Source organism: Cryptomeria japonica, chromosome 4, assembly GCF_030272615.1.
Source record: "Cryptomeria japonica chromosome 4, Sugi_1.0, whole genome shotgun sequence".
Taxonomy (NCBI): domain Eukaryota; kingdom Viridiplantae; phylum Streptophyta; class Pinopsida; order Cupressales; family Cupressaceae; genus Cryptomeria; species Cryptomeria japonica.
The window spans coordinates 755,888,923-755,916,353 of record NC_081408.1 but is presented as its reverse complement, the minus strand read 5'-3'; positions in this window follow the sequence as shown (position 1 = coordinate 755,916,353).

The window sequence follows — 27,431 nt, the reverse complement described above, 5'->3', positions numbered from 1 at the left end:
AATTTTATTTCACACTATCAATCTATATCCAACAAGATCCCCTTTGTTTTGCCAGATAGCGATATTAAAAGAATGTTCATTGTTAATCTAAAACTAACATTAAGGGAAAAAATTTCTCTTAATCAATATTTAAAATTCACCAATCTATGTTTCATGCTCACTGATTATTAGCTTACACTGACTCAATTCAAATATTTTTCTTCAAACTCTTGCATTGATGCCTTTTGGGGTGTATATTCCTTAGGTGGGTCTAGAAAGAATAAGGATGCAACAAATGTTATCACTATTTTTTAGGAAATTGAGAAGATTAATTTTGACAAAATTGGGTCTTTATTAAGTTATTTGATTCCTATTTGAGCATATTACATAAACTATTAAAGGATAACCTTGTGACCCTTCTTGATATTAGATCGTTACCTAACAACAAACCATACCCTTATTGGTATGATGGTACCAAGTTATTTCAATACCACCATGTACCTATCCATGACACCAACCATTGTACACATTTGTGACATATTGTCCGAGACCATATAGATAGTGGTGTCATCTGGGTCAGTGAGAAAAAGTAGAAATCTAATAAATTTATTGACAATACAAACATTAAACTTCATATCTGTGTTGATCCTTTCCTACTGCATTCATCTAGTTTTATCTTTGCATCATCAGATCTTGCATCGAGTGGTGGCCCTTATGTGAATGTGGTTTCTATTGCTCAAATCTCATCGCTGAGCCAGAGAACAAAATGTCTAGACATATCTTTCCTGCTTTTGATGCTCCATATTGTATCCTAACGAAGATAAATGATAACATTGTAACGTGTTATGGTTGACCCTTTGTGCAAAGTTGATGTTATTACGGAGGAGGCCCTATTTATTAATGGTCATCATAGAGAGAGATATGATGAGTGTCGTGCAATAATTAGAACACATGATGGGATACATTTTGTCCTTTCGGTTGCACCACCTTGACAATCCTTGTGCGACCTAAGGCAATATAAAGAACATTTGTTGTTATTCCTGAGTTAAACTTATTTCATGTTAAGATAGGTATTCATTGGTTGGTTTCTATGGATGCAATACCCCTCAATTGTGCATAAGTGTTTAAAGTTTCCTCATGAGGGTATGATGCATGTTGTCCAAGATGCTAGATACCAGTTGCTAGTGGGTCACGAGGGATTTTCACTTGATCATTTTTGGCTTGCTTTGATTGGGCCTATGCTTCCCCATGGTGATATCTTGTATAAAGCTTATTATAAGTATAAGATAGGGGAGTTGACACCTAACTCGATTCAACCTACTATTTCCTTATCTCTTGCATAAATTTCTACTCCTTTATTTAGACATGTACTACAACATGTTGTGTCCTCTACTATTTCATCAGGGGCTAAGAACACACTTATTCATTAGGGAAAACCTTCGTCATCTCCTCTATCCACACCTACAGACTCTGTAGCCTAGGGCATCTCCACATCATAACCATCATCCCCACCCTCATCTCCATTGCTGCTCGATGACCCTAATCCTAACTCATCACTATCATCAGAATTGCTCATGGATGCAATCTCTCCACCAATATCCACATCCTCCCTATCACTATCCACCTGCCCAAAGACCGCTACTATTAGATATATACCTCCTCCACCTCTACCTCCTCTATCCCTACCTCCTCCACCTCTACCTCCTCCATCACTAACTCCTCCACCCCTATCCTCTCCACCTCTCCCTTTGGGACCCCTACCATGTCTAATATGTTGAGCACCAATCAGAATTGTTGGATCTGTCAAAGGTATAAGCCTATTCTATATCCACCATACACTATACTACGCTGTGGACCTTGGATCTGCTACACCAAGCTGCCATCCCCACAAAATAGGAGCAAGAGCATCAAACTCAACAATAGCAACATGAGGTTGTATACAAGCATCCCAATCACCAACCTCTTGAGTAGTGCGAACAAAATAAGTTGTCACATCTGGAATACCCTGTACTTCCCAGAACTATCTGAGTAGATGGCTAGGAAGATGCATATCAATAACCCTATGACTACCCACATCCTGACCAATAAGATATCTTTGCTATCAACAAAAAGGAATATGTTGAACATCATCAATCCAACCAGGACAAGTAAGATAAGGTCTCCATGAGGAGTTTTGTAAGATATCAATCTGATGATGCCAATACAAGATGTTATCCAATGCCCTATGCCTCACACCAATAGTATACCCATAAACATATGGTTTCTCTAGCTCTAAATCTAGATGTAACGCAGGATGAAAGATAGCTATATGCTCCCAAGTCCATGTCTTGAGCAAAATAATACCACATCCAACTATTTTCTACTGCAAGTAAACAACCTCATGCATATGATGATACACAGTGGCAAGAAGACAAGGACCCCAAGAAAACACACATTTGTCAATAATCATATCATGTATAACATGTCCCCATCCAACAGGAAAACCATGGGCACGTCTATCAAGAATCAATAATGTTCAATAGTACAAGCAAGCACAACAGTGAGATCATCATAATCAAAATCATCCCAACGAATATCATAATGACCACAGATATGTCTTGCTCCTCACACTTGAACAATGTACACAAAGCTGAAATACCATCATCACGATCAAAAGTAACTCACCTACCATATATCAAAATGTGTAAAATACGCCACACATCCTCAAGTGTGATAGATGCCTCACCAGCCAGTAGATGAAAAGAACATGTCTTTGAATGCCACCGCTCAACCAAAGTAGTAATCATAGCCTTGTTGGTCATAACCTCAGGCAAATGCACTATATAATATAATCCAACCTATCATAACAAAGCGGTATCCTCTGCATCCAACTCATGATGTCGATCAAGACTATCTGTCCGTGTCTGCCTAGCAAGAAGTATTGGATAATGCATCTGCATTTGGAAAATATAAAAATGAGTCAACTACGTCATCAAAACCATCAAGATGCATAAACTGATGGAAGAAAGGCTTTTGTTATCAATTTCGATTCAATATTATCATATGCAAAGCAAAATAAGCAAATGCGACATATTTATGCCAAATGCGAAGCAAAATAAGTAAATGTGATCCAATACATTCAATTGTGATACAATTTTGTCAAGTACAGCACAAAGTTAACAATTGCGACATAAAACATCAAGTGCAAAGCGTTAAACTCAATTGTGACATAATTAAGTCAATTGCGGCAATATCGATACTCAATTGTGACATACATGAAAAATGACACACTAAAAAATGATAATTTTTTTTGCAAAATACAGACAAAAACAAGAAGAAAATTAAGTAACTCACCATGCCACTAGTGTTGGGAGGTCTCTGATAAGATTGCACTCACTCAAATAAATGCAACCTCACTCTATGACCTGCCATTTCGCTCCAAAGATGCCACAAGTTCTAATCTCTCTGAGAAATTCTTTTAAAACAAAAAAATGCAAATGAGCTCAAACCCATACCAATCCTCAATTTATAAGCTCAAAAGTTAGGGTTTCTTAACATAAATGCTCGTGGACCCCTCCATCTTCAACGCAATTTTAGACATAGCAAACTAGATCAAAACTCTTTCAAACTTCATATTATCACTATTTAGCATATTTCCGAAAAAGTAGTCTTCGATCCAAAATTTTCCTACAACTTTTTCTAAGGGGGCATTATACCCTAGCATCACCAGGGCACATTGGGGCAGTTTTTCTTTCTATTTTCTTTGAAACAACATCGTTTCGACATTGTCTCAAAGAGGGGCAAATGTAGACACCTAGAAATGTCTCATTAATTCTATCTTTCAAACTTCATATTCTCACTATTTAGCATATTTCCGAAAAAGTAGTCTTCGATCCAAAATTTTCCTACCACTTTTTCTGAGGGGGCATTATACCCTAGCATCACTGGGGCACATTGGGGCAGTTTTTCATTCTATTTTCTTTGAAACAACGTCATTTCGACATTGTCTCAAAGAGGGGCAAATGTAGACACTTAGAAATGTCTCTTTAATTCTACACTAATTATTCATCTATTTAATTAAGTAATTCTTTAATTATTTGATTAAATTAACTATTCCTTCTAATCATCGCCCTTCAACACTTCTAATTATTCTATTTCTATTGTCAAATCATTTTAATTAGTTAACCCTATCTCAATTATTAATTAAATATCAATTATTTAATTAACTACAACCTTTTCCTTAGTTAAATAATCTTTATTATTTAATTAATTCTATTTCCTAAGTTTAAATTATTTAAATTAATTAACTAAATTCCTCCAAATCCCCAAATTCTAATTTTAATTAATTCCATCCAATTTCATTTCATATTTCCCAAATTTAAATTTCAGTTCATTTCACTCCATTTCATCTAATTTCATATTCCCAAATTCACATTTACCCCAAATCGGAATTCAGTTAATTTCATGTGCATTTCAACATTCAAATGACCAAATTCAAATTCAAATTGAAAATGAAAATTAAATTCAATTTTAAATTCCTACAACACATGCTAAAATCAGAATTGATTGATCAAATCAATTGTCTAATCAGTTAACTCAGTTAACTCATCAATCATCCTTTTTAACACTCAATCATCTTTTTATAACTAATAAATCAATTTAGTCTTCTAATCAATCAAGTGAGTCATCTCCTCAATCTATTTAGTCTTGTAATCAATCAATTGAGTTGACTAATCCATCTATTCAGTTCACTCTTCAATCAATCCAGTTGATTACTCAATCAATTCAGTTAACAAATCAATCAATTGAGTTCACTGATCAATCAATTTCAGTTATCTATTAATCAACACTTGAGTTCTATTTCTCACCCCCTTTGTGTTGAAAATCTATAAATTCAACCTCTTTTCTCAATTCAGTCTAGAATCACAGTCTTCAATATTGTTGCTTATCTTATGTAGGAAATAAAGTGCAATACCTAAGAGACACCTACATCAACAACAATGGAAGCACAAGTGGAGAATAGGGAGTTTTGATTAGCTTAATCTTCTTATTTCCTTCATTTATTTCATTGAATTGTGTTTAGAATTGGTTTAATTAGTTAAGGATTTTATGATTCATCCTTTTAGTCTAATTAGCCTCAGATTTCTGATGATTTCAAGCATGATGACATTACTACCAGAGATTCTCACAGTGAGGTAGAAAATCAAGAAATTGTTACCGAGAAACTTTCTAAAGATAAAGACTCAGTATCCAAGATGAGGATTCTGAAGCAGAGGATTTGTAGTCAATAAATCAAGAAATCAGGAACAAAATCGTTCACGCAAGGTGAACTAGGTCAGAAGGCAGTGAATTGGCAGTTTGAGTTTGATGATATTCTTGATTTGATGGATATGATTTTGTGAATCCATTTGTTGGCAGGGTGAGTAGAAAAGCATTTGAATGGTTATTTTTCCCATGCATGAACACCGCCAAGAGAGGTATCTTCATTATAAATATGGTTGTGTGGTGTCTTCAATTAGTAGAAAGAACAAAAAATTCACTATCTTCTCAGAAGGTTTTGAACAAGATGAATTTAATCTTTGAGCAGTATCATGCCAGGAGTTACACTGATATTTGTGATACCAGATGGATTTCCTGTGCGAATGAGTATTCTTATAGCCAATGGAGTCTTGGAAGTGGGGAGGATAGTCAATGGAGGCTTGGAATATATTTCTTTCCAGAACAAGCCATGTATGGCACATCCTCTGCTTCTTCTCTGTCATTCATTGGCAGGGAATCAAAGAAGGAGCTTCATGAAGGAATGGGAGAAGAATATGGTTGGTGCGGTGGTAGCAACCAGTCATTTCTACAATAACATGCAAGTTGCAACCCATTCTCCTCCTTCTATGTTCCTCTACAAGCTCCTCTTTTCACTTTCTCTGATCCTGGGCATAAAGGCTTGAACTCCTCTTTTAGTAGAGGGGTGATTTTACTTCTTGTTGGGATCTAAACCCTCTTCAAGAGGGGGAAAATACTCTGAAAAACATCAAGGCATATCTTACAGTCCATCTAGAAGCATCAGGGGTGATAGTGGCATGACTCAAAGGTTTTTGTTTCTATGAAAATGTAGTTAGAAATTTTGGTTCTACTTCATCATGAACGCTAGTATGGATAGTCTTTTGGGTGACTGTAAGGAATATTTTGTAACAAAGTAACAAGCAATCTTATGAGCTTGTGACAGGTGTCTCCTTTGGCCTGAAGCTTGTTGCTCCCTTTGTTTCTATAAAAGGCAAATCAGGGCCATGAGACAAGAGGTCGAGAAATTTGGTCCAGAAGTTCGAATCTAAATCCTTGCTCATGTATAGTAGGTCTAGGTGAAATGAGTAGGTTGTAATAGGAATTTGCAGAGCAAATATGATGGTTTTTTTTTTGTGTCCTATTTGGTTGCAGGTTCTTGAAGGAGTTGTATGTAATATAATTTGTAATAGAAAATAGCTTATGACATGAATAAAAGTATTGTCTGAATTCATTTTCTCTAATGTATGACTCTGTTGTGTTTTGAATGAGTAAGATAAAGGGTTTTCCTCATTTGTTGCATTGTTGTGATGCATGTTTTTTCTATCTTATGCTTTGACCTAAGGGGTCGGTTAAACCACTTAGATAGGATTTGCAGACTAATGAGGCTTGTATAGGGATTCTGATGAGTATTTTGGGTTGGGATAGACAGATGAGATACATTGCAAGGCAGTGTTATCTTGAGATCTTTAGCTATTAGATTAAGGTTTCTGTCGTATTTTTATCTTGCATTTTGCAATTTCAGTTTCCCAATGGATAAGACACTGATTGTTTCTTATAGTCATTTTTCTATAACATTTCTTTCCTCGTAACTCATCGAAAACTTGCGTTAACTTTGATAATATCAGAATATTTTCATTTTCTATGTTTGATTTTGTTTGTCGAAAAGTCATCTTGCACTCCAAAGCAAGTTGAGGATCACTGAGATTTAGCCACTCTGTAGAATTATTCATCTTTGTTGAGCCCCCTTTTAGGAGTGAGACCATCTGCTTTGTTTTGATGTCACCTGCAAGTGTGGTGCATGTTAGGATTCCCACAGATACTAAGAGGGGGGGGGGGGTGAATCAGTATCTAACCAGTATATTAAATTTCTTAACTTGAAACATGTAGAACATATTAATACTATGTACCGGTAAGCAAAAAGTAATGCAATAAACAAAGATAAAAACAACCACATGAAAAAAACACCATAACACAAGGATTTAATGAGAAAAGCCGGTGTGGGAAAAACCTTGGTGGGATTTGTGACCCACAATATTCACTTACTGGCCAATAAGAGAATATTACTACTACAAGAGTGGCTTGCACATGCAGGAAGGCCAACTGCCTAGAGCTCACTACTCAAATACAAAATAGGAAGTCTTACTGACTTACAAAATGGATTATATAAATCCAATGTCTTGTACGGCTTCAAAATAGCATCTATAACGCCAGATCCAGTATCGGTTTCTGCTCTGCTTCTTACATAAACCCTTAACCTATAATTTGCATAATAGGTCTACCTTATTTCACCTAATTACATTCCTCTTCCTTACTTACAAATGTTCTACAATGATCTCTCTTATATAAGAGTCATTTTGCAACTTGCCAAGTCAGCTTACAATGATTTTACAAATAATAAACAAAATATACTACAACAAAAATCCTGTCGACCTCTGTGTCGGTATGCTACCTTTCACTGTCGGTGCCGGTGACCTGTGTGCCGGTGTAGAGTCTGATCTTGCTAGTGCCAGTGAACTGCCTTGCCGGTGTCATAGGATTGTAAGGTTTCCATCAATGACAAAACCTTCAATCACCTACAATGTCTCATTGGAGTGTGCATATGCCAACAATCTCCCCCTTTGGCATTGATGGCAACACTCATGAGAAAATTTTCAAAAGTGTATTCAAAACTTGTAATCCAAAAATGTGTACCAAAAATATATGAGCTCCCCCTGAGAAGATAAGTCTTTTGTAGATTATTTTCTCATACTACTACTCCCCCTTTGGCATCAATGACAAAGGTTGTCAAGGTGTCAATAGAGTTGTAGTTTTTCTGTCTCAACCTTGTAACTGGGTGGTTACAATTTGAAAAAGATCCGCCAAAACCAAATTTATGCTTTCCATAAACTTCTTACTATCTTTTATTGCTGCCTTTGTTCTTTGAACTATACCGGTGAGGTGCTGCATATGCTCTGTCGATGTTTTTTGTCCTTGTATTAATGCCTCAGATATTTCCTTTCTCAAGGATGCTAGATAGTCCAGTCTTGGACTTAGTCTTAGTCTCAGATTTTTAGCCTTGTTTATTATTCTCTCCTTTTCTCTCTCTAGCTTCAGTAATTCTTCCTCAAAACTAGTTATCTTTTGCTCAAAAATTGATAATGTATCAGGTGAATTAACAAAATTGTTTGCAAGTTTATTTATTTCTTCCTATATCTTGCTCATTTTCTTATCTATGTCCACTGTTAAAAAGTTTGTTTTGCAAGTATCTTTGTATAGAGTTTTAAATTCCTTCAATATGTTACATAGTTCTAGTAGAAGTGTGTCAAATTCCCTAGTACACTTCTTTATTTGATTCTCAAAGAATTTTTGTTTTCCAATTTCCAACCTGTCTTTGAATGCCTGTTCCTTTATTTGTTCAACTGTCACTATGTTGTCAGTAATATACTTCGACAAAGTGTCAAGCTGACTCAAATAATCCTTATTATCTATGTTGCATTTTGGAGCTATCATCTTCAAAATTGGGATTGTGTCATCTATAGCTTTATAAGCTTGTGAACTACAATCGGTTATTTTCTTCAAAGAATCTAAAAAAACTTCAGTTATATTGGTTGATTTATAACCTGTCGAGGAGGAACCAACATTCTGAATTCTGCCAGTGGAGGAAGTAACCATGCTTGTAGTGACCTCTGATAGGTCAGTCTGTGTTTCCATTTCCTTAAGCAAGTGTTTTTGTTTCTCTCTTGTTGTTGGTGGCACTATTTCCACATGAACCTGATCCTGTTCCGGAGCCTGTTGCTCTGCTTGTTTCTCTATCTGTGTCTCTGTCTTCCCATCTGCTAGTTTATCTTCAGTGTTATCAGTGTTGTCAGCTACCGGTGGCTCACTAGACATGTCAGTCTTACTAGTTGTGTCCTTGTCTATCACAATGTTGACCTTTTGAGTATCAACATCCACTGTGTATAGTACCTCAGGATTAGGATTAGTATCCTCTTGTGATACATCCATACTTTCATCTGCCGGTTGGTCTTCTGTTGTTGTTACCGGTGGATTAATCAGAGGCGGTGGGGATAAGTTATCTTTTATTTTGATACTAGGAGGTCCACCAACCTTGCCTTTACCCTTATCTTTGTCCTTTTGATAGACTTTGATAGGCTTGGGGTTCCTATATTCTTCTTGCTTTTCTTTCTCCACAAGGAATATATCCCATCCATTTTTTGTTTCTTCTATTACCTCATTTACTCTTCCTGCCATTAGTGTAATATGTCAGTGTGCAGTAGAGAATATTGACCGGTTTGCCTTTGCAAGTAGATCATCTATTTCTTTTGGAGATTTGACTGGGTAGATAGCAAGTAATTTTTCAATTTTGATTTTCTTGTCAAGTTCTACAATAGATTGTCTTCTTGCTTCTAGTCTCTTGAATAATTCATCTGGTAGTTCATCTACAACCTACATTAAAAACTTCTTATAGATATCCAGGTGTAAAATGACACTGTTTTCAACTCGCTCTTTTTCATCTGCTGATAGTGTACCATATAATTTTTCTATGTTCTTGAGATTTCCTTCTTCTGTGATTTCATCCAACAATTTGTCAATTAGAGAAATATTCTGTTGAGTCCTTCTCTTCTTAGGTGTTAGCTTTTTCTTTGGGGTTGTCTTCTTTATCGGAGACCTCACTGCCTGTTGTTTTTGTCTAGTTCTTCTAGGTGAGGGTGTGGATACCGGTGAAGGTTGTCTTTTCCTTACAACTCTTTTAAATTCAGCTGGCTTGTCACTCTCTGAAGAAGTTGCTACCGGTGAAGGGAGAGTTTCTGGTTGTTGTTCCTATAACTCATCTTCAGTGATACTGGTTTGTTTCAGTACATCTTCTTTTATAGCCTTAGCCTGCCTTGAACCTCTTCTCACACTTTCTTCTACTTTCTTTACTCTCTTCTTAGATTGAATTTGGCTTTTAATGGTCTCAGCACTACCAAATACTTCTTCCTTAGGTTCATTTGGTGCTTCCAGAAGAGCTTTTGCATACGTCTCAATAATGTGGTCATCAGTCTCATAGCCCATTTCAGTAACCCAAATTGTTCTTGGGATAACTGCTTCCATCCAGATCTCATCCTTTTTAATCACAAAACATATATCATCTTGTATTTGTTAACAATTTCCTGTGATAGTCTGATTCTTTTGTTCATTCTGGCCTTTAGTGCTTGAAAATACTCATTGATATTTTTTTCCTTGTTTTCACCCATGTTGTTAAATAAGTTTGATAATTGTTTTCCTATCGGTATGTCAAATCCAAGATTATTGTTGCCTATACCGGGCACCTATTTGGTTATATGTAGCATTAAGCATACAAGTAAATTACCAAATCTAAAATTTCCTTTCTTATCCTTCTTGATCTTCCCTAAATTGTTAATCAATTCATCCTTTAGCCATTCACATACATCAATTTTCACATTTTCTTTTACCATATCATGTGCACTTTTTATGCATAAACTGGAAACTGAGTTAAGTCTATTTGCATGTGTTGCTTTGTATCCTAAAATCATGCTAACAAATCTCACATTTGTGTTAGTCACATCATTAACCCTTAGAGACCTTCTATATGATGTTGCACTAGTTAAGTTCATTACTAGGTCATTTGAGACCTTCTTTGTTTTGTCTGGTCTGCTACTGGTGGAGGGTAACCCTGTTACAACTTTCACCGCTTCCTTGGTAATTTTATGGATTGAATCTAACCAAAAGAATGCACCATGTACTCTACTCAATACTATCCTAATAAATTCCTTGGGGAAATCCAGAATGCTAAGGATCTCAGTGAATCCTAAGGTTTCAATAATTTGGTGTTCAGGTTTTACTTTACCAGAATCATCACAGATAACAGATTTGTACATGTTCTTGATTTCTTCATCTCCTAATTCTTCTATATGGCAATGGATATAGATTCTAGGGTCTTCTACATAAACAACTCCTTTGGGAATTTGGGAAAAAGAACCTACATTGTCATCCTTTTTAGCTATCTCAGGAACTAGCTAAAATACGGGCCTAGGTGGTTTGATTACCTCGACTGCAGTAGGGTTTGCTATGAATTCAGGTGCAGAGGAGGATGCCATGATTATAAATATCTTTTTCCGCCTTAGGAAGGATTGATTGCTGAAGTGCTTTGCCTGTTTGCTCGAAATGCCTTAGCTCTGGAGATTTTCCGCTCTTCGAATGTTTGAATGCTCGGTGAAGTGAAATGGAGCCAAAAACATTAATTTATAATGTCAATTTGCCAACTACCACATTTAATTCTTGTCGGTTAAGTAATCATTTAACATATCTGCTGGTATAGAAGTAAATTCAACTTCTTATTATCAACCGAGGGAATAATAGCATATGTCTCATTGATTGCCAAACCCTCAAGGAAATTTTATTCAATTTGATGAAGAGACTCCTGCCGGTGGAGTGCTACTCTGTTCTGTCGGTGGAGTGCTACTCTGTTTTGCCGGTGGAGTGTTGCTTGGTTCTACCGGTGGAGGAGTATTCCTATCCACATTCAGTTCTGATTTCCTAATCCATTGTTTTGAAAATTCTTGCTTAAATTCTTCAACCTTTTCTTTTCCTTTCAAACTAGGACCTTTGTTGTCTGCCGGTGATCCTTTACTTCTACAAAATTTAGCAATATGCCCAATTTTGTTACATGCATAGCAAGTCACATTATTCTTTTGAATAGCTTTCCCATAACCTATGTCGGTTTGTGTTCTGCATTGATTAGATAGGTGTCCAAATCTTCCACAAACATAACATTTCACATTCATTCTACAATTCTCAGAGTTATGACCAACTTTGTTGCATTTTGAACATTGACCGGTGGGTTTGTTGATATTCTGATAATTTCTAGATCTACATTGATTTTCTCTATGACCATACTTGTTAAAGTTAAAGCATTTGCCACTGAATTTATAAGTAGTAGGTTGTCTTACCGGTTTGCTATGATCTTGTGTGTTTACAATACCGGTGCTTTCACCAATTTCAAAGCCAATTCCACAAGTGTCACCTTTAGGTTTTTGATTCTTCAGCAAGTTACCAAGTTCTTTTGAGCTTTTCTTGAATTTCTCTTTATGTTGATTTGCAGTATCTAGTTCTCTTTCTAAGACTTCTTTCTGTCTCATCAGTTCATTGGAGTCATTCTGAGTGTGCATCAGATCTGTCTTCAACAAATCATTTTCATAACCGAGTCTTGTGTTTTCATTTGCAACATCACTTAGTCTTCTAGTCAAATCTTCTTCATTCTTCTTTCTAACTTCAATTTCTTTACAAAATCTCATAGTCATATCCTGCATCTCATTCTTTGTTGTCATGTTCTCTTGTTTCAGCTTGTTTATCATATCATTAAGAGTTTCTTTTTCATAATTCTCATTTTGCATCTTTTCACAAAGTTCTCTTCTCTTGTTTCTTGAAATAGTAAGATTTTATTGAAGTGCTTGAATAATATCATGAGCAGCCTTTAGATCATCTTCAAGTTTGATATTTTTCAATTTTTCTGCATCATAGTCTGAGAGAGCTCCTTCAAGTTGCTTCATCAAGTTTTCCATCTCTATTGGTGTCAAGATCTTCCTCAAGTTGTTAAGCTTCTGAAAATAGAGGACCAGGCTCTGATACCAATTGTTAGGATTCCCACAGATACTGAGAGGGGGGGGGGAGGTGAATCAGTATCTAGCCAGTATATTAAATTTCTTAACTTGAAACATGCAGAACATATTAATACTATGTACCGGTAAGTAGAAAGTAATGCAATAAACAGAGATAAAAACAACCACATGAAAAACACACCATAACACAAGGGTTTAATGAGGAAACCCAGTGTGGGAAAAACCTCAGTGGGATTTGTGACCCACAATATTCACTTACTGGCCAATAAGAGAATATTACTGCTACAAGAGGGGCCTGCACATGCAGGAAGGCCAACTGCCTAGAGCTCACTACTCAAATACAAAATAGGAAGTCTCACTGACTTACAAAATAGATTATATAAATCCAATGTCTTGTACTACTTCAAAATAGCATCTATAATGCCAGATCCAATACTGGTTTCTGCTCTGCTTCTTACATAAACCCTTAACCTATAATTTGCATAATAGGTCTGCCTTATTTCACCTAATTACATTCCTCTTCCATACTTACAAATGTTCTACAATGATCTCTCTTATATAAGAGTCATTTTACAACTTGCCAAGTTAGCTTACAATGATTTTACAAATAATAAACAAAATATACTACAACAAAAATCTTGTCGTCCTCTATGCTGGTATGCTACCTTTCACTGTCAGTGCTGGTGACCTGTGTGTCGGTGTAGAGTCTGATCTTGCTAGTGCCAGTGAACTGCCTTGCCGGTGTCATAGGATTGTAAGGTTGCCATCAATGACAAAACCTTCAATCACCTATAGTGTCTCATTGGAGTGTGCATATGCCAACAGTGCGGAGATTGCATATGCATTAAGGAAACACCCTCTCGGGTTTTGGAGAGCCTGAAGCGTAGAAGGATAATCGTAAAATCCTTGTTATATTGTTGGTCCAAGTCCCTGAGTATTCTAAATGGTCTAGAGGTTGTCCTCTCCATGCATGATTCGAGGGCCTGACTTGGTTTCTAGCACAATGCAAAAACCCCACCAAGTGCGAAGTGCATTTTGGGGTACCAACAGGATCGAAGCAGATTTGTGTTACCTGATCCCGAAAAATGAAACCGAACTTCTGGGAACAAATTCTAAACATCTCCTTTTTCCCAGATCGTAGTTGGAGGCTCTGTGGGACATATGTAGCGTATTGTTCCTACCAATTTACTTCAATTATCCATGTTTTTGCCCTAATTTCACAATTACAAATCCAGTTTCAATTTAGAAAGAGGGAACCAAACCCTAACCAGTGAATCTAATCATAATTTCAGCCCTTTCCTTATTTGGATTGCAAGTAGATCTAGTAGGTTCACTCCTCTTTCAATGTATTGGCTAATTTGGTTAATTAGTGGTGTTATCCTACTTGGTGAAACCCTAGTGTCAAATTACATATTACAATTGTTTCTCTTGAATGTTTAAGTATTTGTGGTAATTTAAAAAACATTAGGATGGATGCCACACACTTAAATCCATCTCGGGGATTGATAAAAGAAAAATTCCCTAGGTTGCACCACTAGGTCCAAGGGAAGTTCATTAAAAATAAACTTACCAAATTTCTAGAGATTTTTGTGATAAACCTATTTTGCATGCTACTGCTCCTTAAGAAAACAAAGAATTTTTTTTTGAATCTTTCTATACCTACCAACATAGACATCTACTTTTTCCCTCTAGAGTAAAATTATTAGTCATTAAAATATCTTTTTGAAGGAAGGATATCACTATTTAAGCATACAAAGAGTCGATATTCACCAATTTTTTCCCTTTATTTCCATCACTTTTGCATGAAAGCATTAGAAATTTTTTTCAATGTTTTATGAACCTCACCTTGTTTATTTACATGTTGAGATTATTTTTTGTCAAAAAACACGACTGAACCTTTGTCAACACCAATTTATATTCTAAAACCAAACAATTTTGAAGGGTTTTTCACCCATCCTAAACGCTTTCATTATTTTAGGAACCTCAACTTGTTTATTTACATGTTGAGATTCTTTGTTGTCAAGAAATACAACTTCCTTTGTCACCACCTTTTTATATTCTAAAACCAAACACTTTTGAAGGATTTCTCACCCATCTTAATGTTGGTATTATGGATGTGTTGCATTAGTTTTGTCATTGACGTCAAAACTTATCCTTCTGGAGATCTACATTGTTGTTTTGGCACTATGGTTATATTGGTTTACTGTTGAACCAACACATTGTGTTCACCAGCAAGGTCAGTGACATATGCACAGTCATTGGTATATGCTCACCGACAGGTTATATGGTTCACCGACATAGATGATGACTTCTTATCATCTGTTGATCACTTGATTATGTCAAAGACATGGTTTGGATACTTGGTTTTGGTGTTTTGTTTATTGGTCTAATCGGGTTGACATATTTGTTGTTACCAACATATTGGTCTAGGTTATGGACCGAAATGTGTTATCTGTTCTAGATCAGCATGACACATTATGGAGATGATTTATTGATTGGATATTGTTGTAAATGTATTGAGCCGACATGATGCATCACATAAAGACTTATTTGTAATTGATTTAATTGTAATATTCTTAGTAAGTCGACCTACACATTTGGTCTTAGGTTTTGTATATATGTAAGATCTCATTTGTGAGATGAAAGATAGGATATGGTTATGGTATGATATTGTAACATGGTATGTGTGAATATTGAAGATTATATGAGAAAACCATAAAGAAGGTTCAAGGAAGGTTTGAAGGTGTTTATCAGAGCTTAACCGATACTGAATCCATCATTGGAGATGCTATTTTGAGCATTACATTATTCTAGGATTTAACCATCCTACTGTAGTCAATGCGACTCCCATTTGAGCAGTGTGCTCTAGGCAGTTGTCCTTTCTGCATGTACAAACCCTAGTTGTATACACATACTATCTGCAGTAGTATCATCTGATTGTGGGTAAAGTTTCCCATCATGGTTTTTCCCCTTACAAGGTTTCCACGTCAAAATCTCTGTGTTATGTGTTGTGGATGTTGTTTCTCTTTCTATTTCATGCATTAAGTTTCACTGATATTGATATTAACTGCTAATCTGTAAACCGACATTAAGTTTGGTTTACCGGTATTAAGTATTAAGTTTGATTAAGTTATAATTGGGTTGAAATTCATTGACAACTGATTCACCCCCCCTCTCAGTTGTCCTTCTGGTTCCTAACACTCAAACCCTTCAACACTACCACCCCTTGCCCTATATTTTAATTAACTTATTAGAATGGACATCCCATAGGCCAAAAATCATAAATGTTGCCACTACCTATTCTCTTTGAGGAAAAAGGGAGAAAGTATAGACAAGACCCAACTCTTAGCCAAACACACCAAAAACCCTAAAACCTACCTAATAAAAATAGAAAAAATAAAATTGATTAACAACTATGACATAAGACATCACTAACATTAAACAAAAGGAAATTAGACAAAGAACACAAAAATACTAAAGTAAAGCATCAAGAAGAAGATGAACAAAACTATGGAGGGTGACATTTTGTCTCCTCTAGGTAGTAATTCCTCCTTCCTCTCTCCTTGGTTAGCCTCACAAAGGAGATATTAGATGATATAAATATAAATACTATAACAATATTAAATTTAAGTAAATTTAAATACATTAAATTTAAGAGAGTATTGTTGAAGATCTTGGGAGTGGATTTTCAATAACAATAAATTATTAGGGTTGACATATGACTATCTTGGAACCAACAAATTGATTGTGCATTGATTTGGTTGAGACATGCACTTGCTCACCTAATCTCCATGTCTAGAATTGAACTAGTGTGTAGATCTAAACTTGTACATAAGGGACATATTTTACAAAAAGTGGACTACTGAAAGCTCCTTCCCTTAACCATTCACTATTTGAATCCATGTAAGGACTAGTGGTGTTTAGAAACACCTTTGAGAACCTTTTGAATTATAAGAATCACAATCTCGTCAATTAGTCCCCTAGTTAGACCAACTTTATGACTATAAGTAAAATATTGAAGATAACAAGTAAGCATGCAATAGACCTAAGGTGATATGATGATGCAGTTCTATGATAAATATTATTTAATAACCACTTTGGCCTCCTTCATAACTTCTATATTGCCTTCGATGATTTTAAGGTGAATGAACACCCTTAAATACCATGCAATCACGCATACAAATCAACATATTTTGCACTAGGTTGACTCCCAATACATATTAGGAGGGAGCTGATATAATTTAATTGTAAAAACTCAAAATAAGATCCACAATCATATGAGTGATTCAAGTTAAGTTCATAATCATTATTTTTCTAGGATGATGAATGATAGATCTAAACTTATAGACCAAATCTTCGAAGATGAGTGATAATAAGATTAAAATATAAGAATATCACATATCGAATTTACATAAAAATATATCACTTATACATTCTTAATACATTTAAACCACTTTAATCAAAACAAATAAAAAACATTTAAAAAACATAGATAGGGGAAGGGTACCAGTAGCCATTATAGCTAACTTTGCGCACCCACATATCCTAAAGGGTACATTGGATTTTAATGATTTTTTTTATTGTCTTTGTATGTGAATTAACTATTTATAGCTATTTTTCTAGCTTATGGGCAGTTATGAGGAATGTTGGATAATTCAATATGTGCCCAAAGATCAAAAAGTGGTCATTTAGAGGTGTTGCTTGAAACCTACTTAAATATGCCCCAATAATTTTACACTACAACCACCTCAAATATTTGCACAACTAATCCAATACATATTGTTTTAATAACCAATAAATTGTCCTCTAATAACAATTTTGACCAATATTTATGCACAAATGCCCTAGTATTCGTGTGCTATGGGTATCAATACTTATGCACAAAATTCAACCACTGTGATACAAGTGGACGACTATTTGTACATATAAAATATTTTAATGGACTTTTAGTTATCATTCTTTTGATTTCTTTAAAATTAATAATTGACAGACAAGATGAACAAGGAATAAACAATTATTAGAACATGGATGATAATTGAACCCCTCCCTTTATACCATTTTTAAGACTACAAACTTCCAAACCCATAAAATTGTAAAATGTCATTCTCTCCATAGTAACTAAAATATAGGAGTCCAAACCCTTCAATAAAATATAGTCCCTCAATCTATAAACCACTAATTCACTAAAATTATTTGTTTCCTTGTGTAGAGTGCTTATTGGTTAAAGTGCAATTATGATTGAAATCCATAGGAACCGGCTTTTCCTATATAGGTTTTCCCCCATTCTCTTATTTCTTTGCAAATGCACATGGCTTTGGAGAGTGACTTTAAGAAATTACTATAATATTCCATTTCAAGGAAGTTCAACATACCAACAATTATCACACAATTCCAAATTTTAAATACATAAATTATCACACTATAACCATATTCTTACAATGTATTTGGTGCAAACACGTCTATTCTAAGAGTGTGGTTATTGACTCTAGTTAATTATTATTATTAATTAGTGGAAATCATATGCTCTCATTTGAATTTATTCTCTTCATAATAAATTTTTAAAAAAGAAATTTATGTGAGCTAGATGTAATATATGCCAAATAGTTTGTTTTGTAATAGACAAGCATTATAATTGGGACCCACCTTTTTTCTAATAGTTTCATTTTTATAAATAATGTTGAAAATAAATATAAATTTTTAACTTTTTTATTTGCAAATTGATTGGTTAGTTAAATGATCAATATAGCAATTAGTCTAAATAAAAACTTGAGCTTTGAGAATTGTATTTGGATTGGATTTGAGATATATATAAAATAATTAAAATAAATGTGTATCTTAATTTTAAAGATAAGGAGATTCAATTGATAGTGATAGATGATTTGTTCATGAAATGTAAGATTAGATTTGGGATTATTGGATGACTGTGATTGTGATTGTGATTGTGTTCTACAAATTTTGGAACTATTTGTGAACATGATCAAACTCATGCCAAGGACCTTGATTGCACATCTATAGTCGTGACCAAAACTTGTGGCCTTGAACTTCTTTCTAATAGTTTTCATTTTGTAAATGATATTGAAAAGAAATATAAGGTTTTTTATTTTTTATTGAAGATTAATTAATTAGCTATATAATTAATACAATAATTAGTCTAAATAAAAGAGTTGGGTGTTAAAATATGTATTTGTATTAGGTTTGAGATATAAATAAAAAATTTGAAGTAAACGTGTATCTTAAATTTAGAGACAAGGAGATTGAATCGATAGTGATATATAGTTGGCGTTGGAATCCAAGAACACTGAGATGGGGGTGAATCAGTGTTCTCCCAGTGAGATTAATTTTAACCTTATTAACAAAACAACTCAATCACTGGTATGCATAAAAGCAAATAACAAGTGACAATAATGCAACCACAAAGATGAACACCATAACATAAAGATTTATATGTGGAAAACCTCAAAGAGGAAAAACCACGGTGGGATTGACGACCCACAATATCTATCCACTGGCCAAATGAATAAATATTGCAAGAGGGGGCTACACATGCAGGAAGGCACACTGCTCATCACAAAGGAGCCTCACTGACTACATATTCAAAATACTGAATTACTAACAAAATTTGAACTCTGAGTGTGCATCTGATATGTTGGATGAGTTCTAGTTTAAGCATTGTCTATATTGGTTAACACTGTCTCCTTCCTTACTGGTAACCTTGTTCGCTTTGCAATCCTCTTGACCAATAACCAAGACCTGTGTGTATGGAAAGTGGACCTGTATCTATATCTGGAATACACAACTCTTCAATTAAGTCATTACATGTATGGTTAGTAAATCAATAATCAATGAATAATAAAACCATAACAAAGTGACCCATTGCCTTCTGGTAGATGCGAGTTTAGATTGCTCTCAGATTGCTAAGCTATCTAGTGACTAGACAACACCTAAATGAAGGATTTTTAATCTATATGAACATGGATTTAAGCTAGATGGATGCAAGATTTAAGCTAGATATGCAAGATTTATCTAACATGATTTAAGCAATAAATGAGCTAAATTATCTAAATATGTATGCAATAACTAATATGTGAATATCTAAATGCACAAATATTAATGAACCTAGAGAAAAAAACAACATTATAACAATATATTCTCCAGGATTTTTGAATGAGAGATGAGAGCTTGAATTTATAGAAAATTCAGAAAGAAACCAAATGCTGAGATCAAATGATGATGAGCGGTTAGGATTTTCCAAGAGGAAGCACAATCCAGGTGAATTGATGTGATTGGATGCTTTTCTCAGTTTTAAAGGAAATTGAACTAAAATTAAGATAAAATCAAGAAAAAACTAATTTATTCTCTATTTCATTCAATTTTAATATTTAAATGTTTTAATTGCTTTCTCTGAGATTTTTCTATCAATTTTTAATTTGTTTTTTTCAAGATTATCTCCAATTGATTTCTTTTCTCAAAATTTTAATTCTTTTTTGGTCAGTTAATTCCTTTTTTGATTTATTTCCTGTTTTGAAGATTTATGCTCATAATTTCCAATTCCTCTTTCTTGATTTGTTTCCTTTTTTGAAGATTTATGACAATTTTTATTTATTTTTCAAATTAATTCCTCTTTTTGATGATTTAATGGCAAATTGATTTATTTAATTAAATATGCTAGGATATTTAATAAAATAAATAAGATAATTGTTTAAAATGATTTACTTGGAATGATTTAATTAATTAAATAAATATTTAATTAATATTGGTTGATTAATTTTGCCATGTGACATTTGATGATTAAAGAATTAATTGTGTGCTCAAGATTTATTTAATTGCCTTTGGTTAGGACCTTGGTGACGTTGTCGAGATTAGGGGCTCATGGTTTAGATGATCATTTTTAGGGTATTACAAGACCGACTATAGATCATTACATTTGCATTCTGTCGATCAAGATCTCTCTCATATAATATCACATAACTTATCATACCCATATATCTAAAATGACCTAAGAGGATTGACTTATATACCCTTTACATACATAAACATGAATGCCTTATGTCATCTTACAATCATATTACAAAGTAATCAAATGTCAGCCTAGACAAAAATATAAACATTAATCTTCGTGACGGTTGCCGCTTTAACCTTTGCCAGATCAACCTCCTATGTCGGCCTCCAAATATCAGTTCCTAGTTTGCTGGTTTCCCTTGCTTGTCGGTTTCCTTTGCTTGTCGGTTTCCTTAAATGTCAGATGTTAAACCTAGAATACTAGTGAGTACTAGATAAGTATCCAACCCAAAATGATGTGTGTTGCCATCAATGGAAACACCATGAACCTGGATGAGTGTCAATTGCCAACAATCTCCCCCTTTGGCATTAATGGCAACACTCATATGAAAATTGAATCATTGAAGTGTTGTTCCAGTTCCTGCCCACAAACTTCCCAAAACCGATCTCAAAAAGCTACTCCCCCTTGAGCTATACATTACTTCTTATGTCCCTTAATATTTTTCGCATCCAATCTCTCCCCCTTTGACAACAATGCCAAAGACGGGGCAAATAATAATAAATAAAATAATCAAAATTATGTTTACTGGAACTAGATGTACTTGAATATATCTGGATAAGCACTCTGCAAAAATCCCAAGTATCCCAACCAGTTTTCAATGTTCCCAAAATTGATACAAACCCATTAAAAATGTATGCATATAATTCTTCTTCTGTTAGGGTTGTCGGTGTGGGCTTATTATCTATTCTATACATTCCCTTTTATGAAGCAACAAGGTGTTAAGCCAAGGACTCACCAAACTTCTCAATTCTCTAGCCCACTGGATTAACCTGTCCATATCCTTCTCCAGGATTGAAATCTCCGATTTTGAAACCAAAATTTGACCATCAACAATGCTGGTCAATGACTGAGTACCATCAAAATTATTTGCAAGATACTCTAACCAGATCTTAGCTGCTTTTATTTGAACTTCCAGGTCAGCTATTAATTTTGTTGTGTTAGTGCAAGACCAGTAAATACAACTACATTGATGAAGAGCTTCATCAATCCTTTTCAACTCATCTGTCAGCTTAGCCTTGTCTAATGTGATCATGTTATCACAGGTGACCTTCCTAGCTGCATTGTATCTCTCCACCAATTGTCAGTTTGACACTTGTTGAAGAGTTTGGAACTCTTTGGCAATGTGTTCAGGAAAACCTTTTAGTTTACCAGAAGGGACAGCTACTTGATTAATCTTATATTCTGGTGCAAGCTTCCGCAAAATAGGAATGGATTTCTCAATCACTTGCTTATCCTCAGATCCTTCCTTCATTAACTTCTGAGCTACAACAAACATCAACTCAGAACTACTCAACTGTTCAATGTTCTTCTCAAAATGACTAAAATCTACTTGACCGGATGTGTCAAGTGCCAAAAATGAGGGACCAACAACTGATGATGGTGTTGGTACCTTGACTTTAGGATGTTCAACTTCTTTCTCCTCTACCTCTTCCTTCTAATCCTTTTCTTCCCGTACCTTGTCCTTGGCATTGGTGGCTTTGCCACTTGGTGTAGTTATTTCTTCTGCCTTTGCCTCATGAATCCCAATTGTATCTACATCAATAACCAGAGGAAAATTGTCCTCAATATCTATCGGTTTATCCTTTACAACCTGTACATTTATATCTGCCGGAGGAATATCCTCAGTTATTTTTCTATCCAAAACTGGTGGATCTTCACCCAATATCCCTTTCCCCTTAGCATCAACTAGGATGTCTAGAATGTCAGACTTAGGAGGGACTTCCAGTGATGTAAATAAATTTGGTTTATCAATAAATAATTTCACCCATGCCTCATGAGTCTCTTTAACTATTTTATTTACTCTTCCCACCATAAGAATCACATGCCTGTGTCTACTCTGGAAAATTATTTTATTTGCAAATTCAAGACACTGCTGCATCTCCTCTTCAGTAATTGCACCACAAACACTCAACAATTCCTGAACCTTTATTTTCTTATCTTCCTCAATAGAAAATAATCTCCTAGCATCTAATTTGTTATACATTTTTTCCAGTCTATCTCAATTAAGGCTTTCTTATATATATATCTAAGTATAAAAAAATTGCTTCCTCAATCTCCTTTTGTTCTTTATCATTTATATTACTCAAAATTCCATCCTTAGTAATTTGTTCTACCAATTCATCTAGAAATAAAGGAGGAATAACTTTAACACTTTTATCAGATTCCAGAGCCACATCTAAATCTGATTTCTTCTTCTTACTGGGAGTGGGAGCTGTCTCTTTTACTGGTTTCCTATTCTCTGTAGGCTTCCTCTCCTTCTAAGGTTTCTTATGAGATGTCAGAGGGGTGATCTTGGTTTTCTGATGCTTTCCTTCCTCATGCTTCTTCCTCTGAATTCTCATGTAAATTCTTGGTATCTTGGAGGGTTCTTCTTCAATATCAGATCCAGAAGCAATAGGGGCAATAAAGGTTTCCGGTTTCTTTCTTTTCATCACACCTTTGCTGATTGCTACTACCAGTGAGGCCTGAACTGTTGTTGGAGAAGATGACTCTGTTAGTCCAATGATCTGTTTAATTTAAGTGGCCATCTTCTAGACAACATATCCTACCTTCTTTATTTGACCTTCCCTCTTCTTCTTACTGAACCCTATTTGCACTTTAAGTTCCTTTTGCTTTGCTATCCCAAAAGTCTTCTTTGACTCATCTATCGGGGCATCTATAAGTATCTTAGCATATAGGTCCAAGATCTCTACATCAACTTCATAGCCCATCTTTATTATCCATATCTTTCTTGGCTGCACTGCTTCCATTAAAGTTTCATCTTTCTTAACCATAAAACAAATCTCAGTAGAGTATTTATCAACAATATGCTTTGTCACTCTTTCCCTTAGTTTCATTGCCTTCTGAAATGCCTTGAAATATCCCCATAAGGCAGATTCTCTATCCTAGCCTAGGCTTCTTAAGGTATCCTTTATTTTCTTCCCTACTAGAATGTCAAAGGCCCATTGCCTTTTACTGAATCCTGAGGTCTCATTGAGAAAGAACAACATCAAACAAACAATAAGATTATCATACTGGAATACACCTTTCTTCTCACCCTTGATTTTCCCAAGTTCAACATTAATTCATCACACATCCACTAAAAAAAGATCATATTTCTCATTTTATTTGATCATCTTATGTGCACAATATATACAAGAACTAGAAATAGAGTTCAATTGGTTAGATTGAATTACCTTGTACCCAATAACCATGCTAGCAAATTGCACGTCCTTATCATTGATTGTGCTAATCATCATAGACCGATTATCAAATGTAGCACCAGTTAGCTTGGTGACTTCATTGTTCAAGATTTTCCTCTTATCCAGTCTCTGACCAACCTGGGGCAAACCAGTAATCGCCCTAATGGCATCCTTAGTGATTTTATGAGGTTGGTCTAGCCATATAAACTCATTGTGAATATGACTCAATACATATCGGATGATTTGATCATCAAATTCAAGCATCTCCAAAATGTTGGTAGACCCTTAACCCTTCAAATGTTCAAATTCCGGTTTGATCACACCATTCTTATCCAATAATGTTGTCATATACATGGTTTTCATTTTCTATGTGCCCAATTCTTCCAAAGTGCAATGAATGTAAGCTCTGACATCCTCAACATAAAGAATGTCGTTAGGAACCCTAGAAAATGCATTGATTGAATCATCAACCTTCACAATCTGAGGGTGTTTCTTAAATACCGAGCGTGGATGATCCTTGATATCAACCACAACTGGAGTAACAATATATGTCAGAGCGGGAGCATATCCAAAATCCATTGGAATTAAAAAAATATGGCTGAAAACTGAAAAATACTTTAGAAACTTTGCCAGTAAACCTTTGAAAAATTGTTCTGAATGCATTGGAATTCACCTAGGAATGCTCAAGATATCTCTGAATTGCCTTCAGCTCACTCTGCTTTGCTCTAAATTCTTGGTGTTGAAAAATGAATCACTTTTTCCCTTTTAACCTGTGAAACCCTAATTCCTCATTGACATATATGCTTGTCAACATATCATACCAGATTCAAAATCCATCATATCTACGCTTGGGAACCTTCCAACTGATTTCTCCAATGAAACAAGCTTTCAGACCACTACTGGGGGTTATGCAAGATCTGTCATCAATTTGCCTCCCCTTAAGGCTAATGCCTTAGTTACCAGATGAGTTTCTTGTCAATGCATGAACATTTTGCTCTGTCAGTTGAGTAACCGGGGTATTTGCTTCAGCTGATTGATCCTCAGACTTTCTAATCCACTTCTTCTCATACTTTTTCCAAATACCATCAACCTTTTTTTTCCTTCTCATCATTTCCTGTCGATGGGTTCTTTCTTCTGCAAAATTTAGCAATGTGTCCCACTTTGTTGCATGCATAACAGGTGACATTGTTATTTTGAATTGCCTTGTTGTAACCTTGATCATTTCTTGACCTACATTGATTATCCATAATCCCAAACTTTCCACATGCATAACATTTCACATTCATTCTACAATCTGTTGTCCTATGACCATAATTTTTGCAATTGAAAAATTGACTAGTACAAGAATTATTATTTTGATTGACTCTATTTATGCATTGACTTGCCATAAGACCAAACTTATTGCAAACAAAGCATCTACGATTAAATTTATGTGTATTGAGTTTGTATTACCGGTGATTTCTGATTTTGGTTGTTCTTCTAACCGAATGTATCATCCTGATTTGCAGTACCAGATCTTTCTCCATGCTCAAATCCAAGACCTCTATTGTCTCTAGTGTCCCTTTGATTCTTCAATAATTCATCAAGCTTTGCAGAATTGGCATTGAACTTGTCTTTGTACTCATTTACAGAATCCAGATCTATTCTTAGAGTTGTCACCATTCTTTCCAACTCTTTCTCATTGTTTTGGGATTGCACCATTTTAGTTCTCAACAAATCATTCTCACGCACCAACCTGATGCATTCTTCAGATCTATCTTTTAGAGATTTGGCAAGATTTTCTTCATTCTTATTTAGGTCTTCAATCTCCTTAGATGTATGGTTAGGGCTTGAATTTCATTCTTCATGACACTATTCTCATGACTTAGCTTATGACATAGTTCCCTAAGGGCATTCTTCTCTCCATCATCCTAACTTTGTAAGAGTTCCTTCCTTTTAGCTTGTGTCGATGACAACCTTTCTTGTAGGGTAAGAATGAATTCCTTTGTAGAACTTATCTCATCTTGCAGCTTCATGTTCTTCAACCTTTTAGCATCATAGTCTTCAAGTGCTACTTCAAGTTCTTTCTCTATACTCATCTCCATGGATTCCAAATTCAGGATCTCCCTCAAGCTATTAGACTTATTCCAAGACACCGGGCTCTGATATCAATTGTTGGAATCCAAGAACACAGAGAGGGGGGGTGAATCAATGTTCTACAAATGAGACTTATTTTAACCTTATTAACAAAATAACTCAGTAACTAGTATGTATAAAGAAAATAACAACAAATGATAATAATGCAACCACAAAGATGAACACCATAACACAAAGATTTATATGTGGAAAACCTCAAAGAGGAAAAACCACAATGGTATTGATGACCCACAATATCTATCCACTAGCCAAATTAATAAATATTACAAGAGGGACCTGCACATGTAGGAAGACATATTGCCTAGAGAACACTTCTCATCGCAAAGGAGCCTCACTGACAACATATTCAAAATATTGAATTACTAACAAAATATGAACTCTGAGTGTGCATCTGATATATTGGATGAGTTTTGGTTTAAGCATTGTCTGTACTGGTAAACACTGTCTCCTTCCTTACTAGTAACCTTGTTCACTTTGCAATCTTCTTGACCTATAACCAAGACCAACTATAGATCATTACATTCGCAATCTATCGATCAAGATATCACTCATATAATATCACATAACCTATCACACCTATATATCCAAAATGACCTAACCAAACTAACTTCTATACCCTTTACATACATAAACACAAATGCCTTATGTCAGCTTACAATCATATTACAAAGTAATTACATGTCGGCCTAAACAAAAATATCATTAATCTTCATGATCGTTTCTGCTTTAACATTTTCCGGATCAATCTCCTATGTCAGCCTCCAAATACTGATTCCTAGTTTGTCGGTCTCCCTTGCTTGCCGGTTTCCTTTTCTTGCCAGTTTCATTGAATGTCGGATGTTAAGCCTAGAATACCAGTGAGTACCCGATAAGTATCCAACCCAAAATGATGTGTGTTTCCGTCACTGACAATACCATGAACCCGAATGAGTGTCAATTTCCAACAGTTGGCTCATGAAATTTGTGCTAGATTTAGGATTGTTGGGCAAATACAACATGTTCTACAAAATTTGGAATTATGCACGAACATGGATCAAAGTTGTACCAAGAACCTTGATTCCATATCTATAGTATTGGCCCAAAAGTTGTGGCCTTGAATTTCTTGTGTATACCTAAACTTGTAGCCTTTGAAAATTAATACATATAATAAATATTTGTATCTACCTACAAATATAAGACATTGTAATGCTAAAAAATATTATTAGGACTTGTTTACTA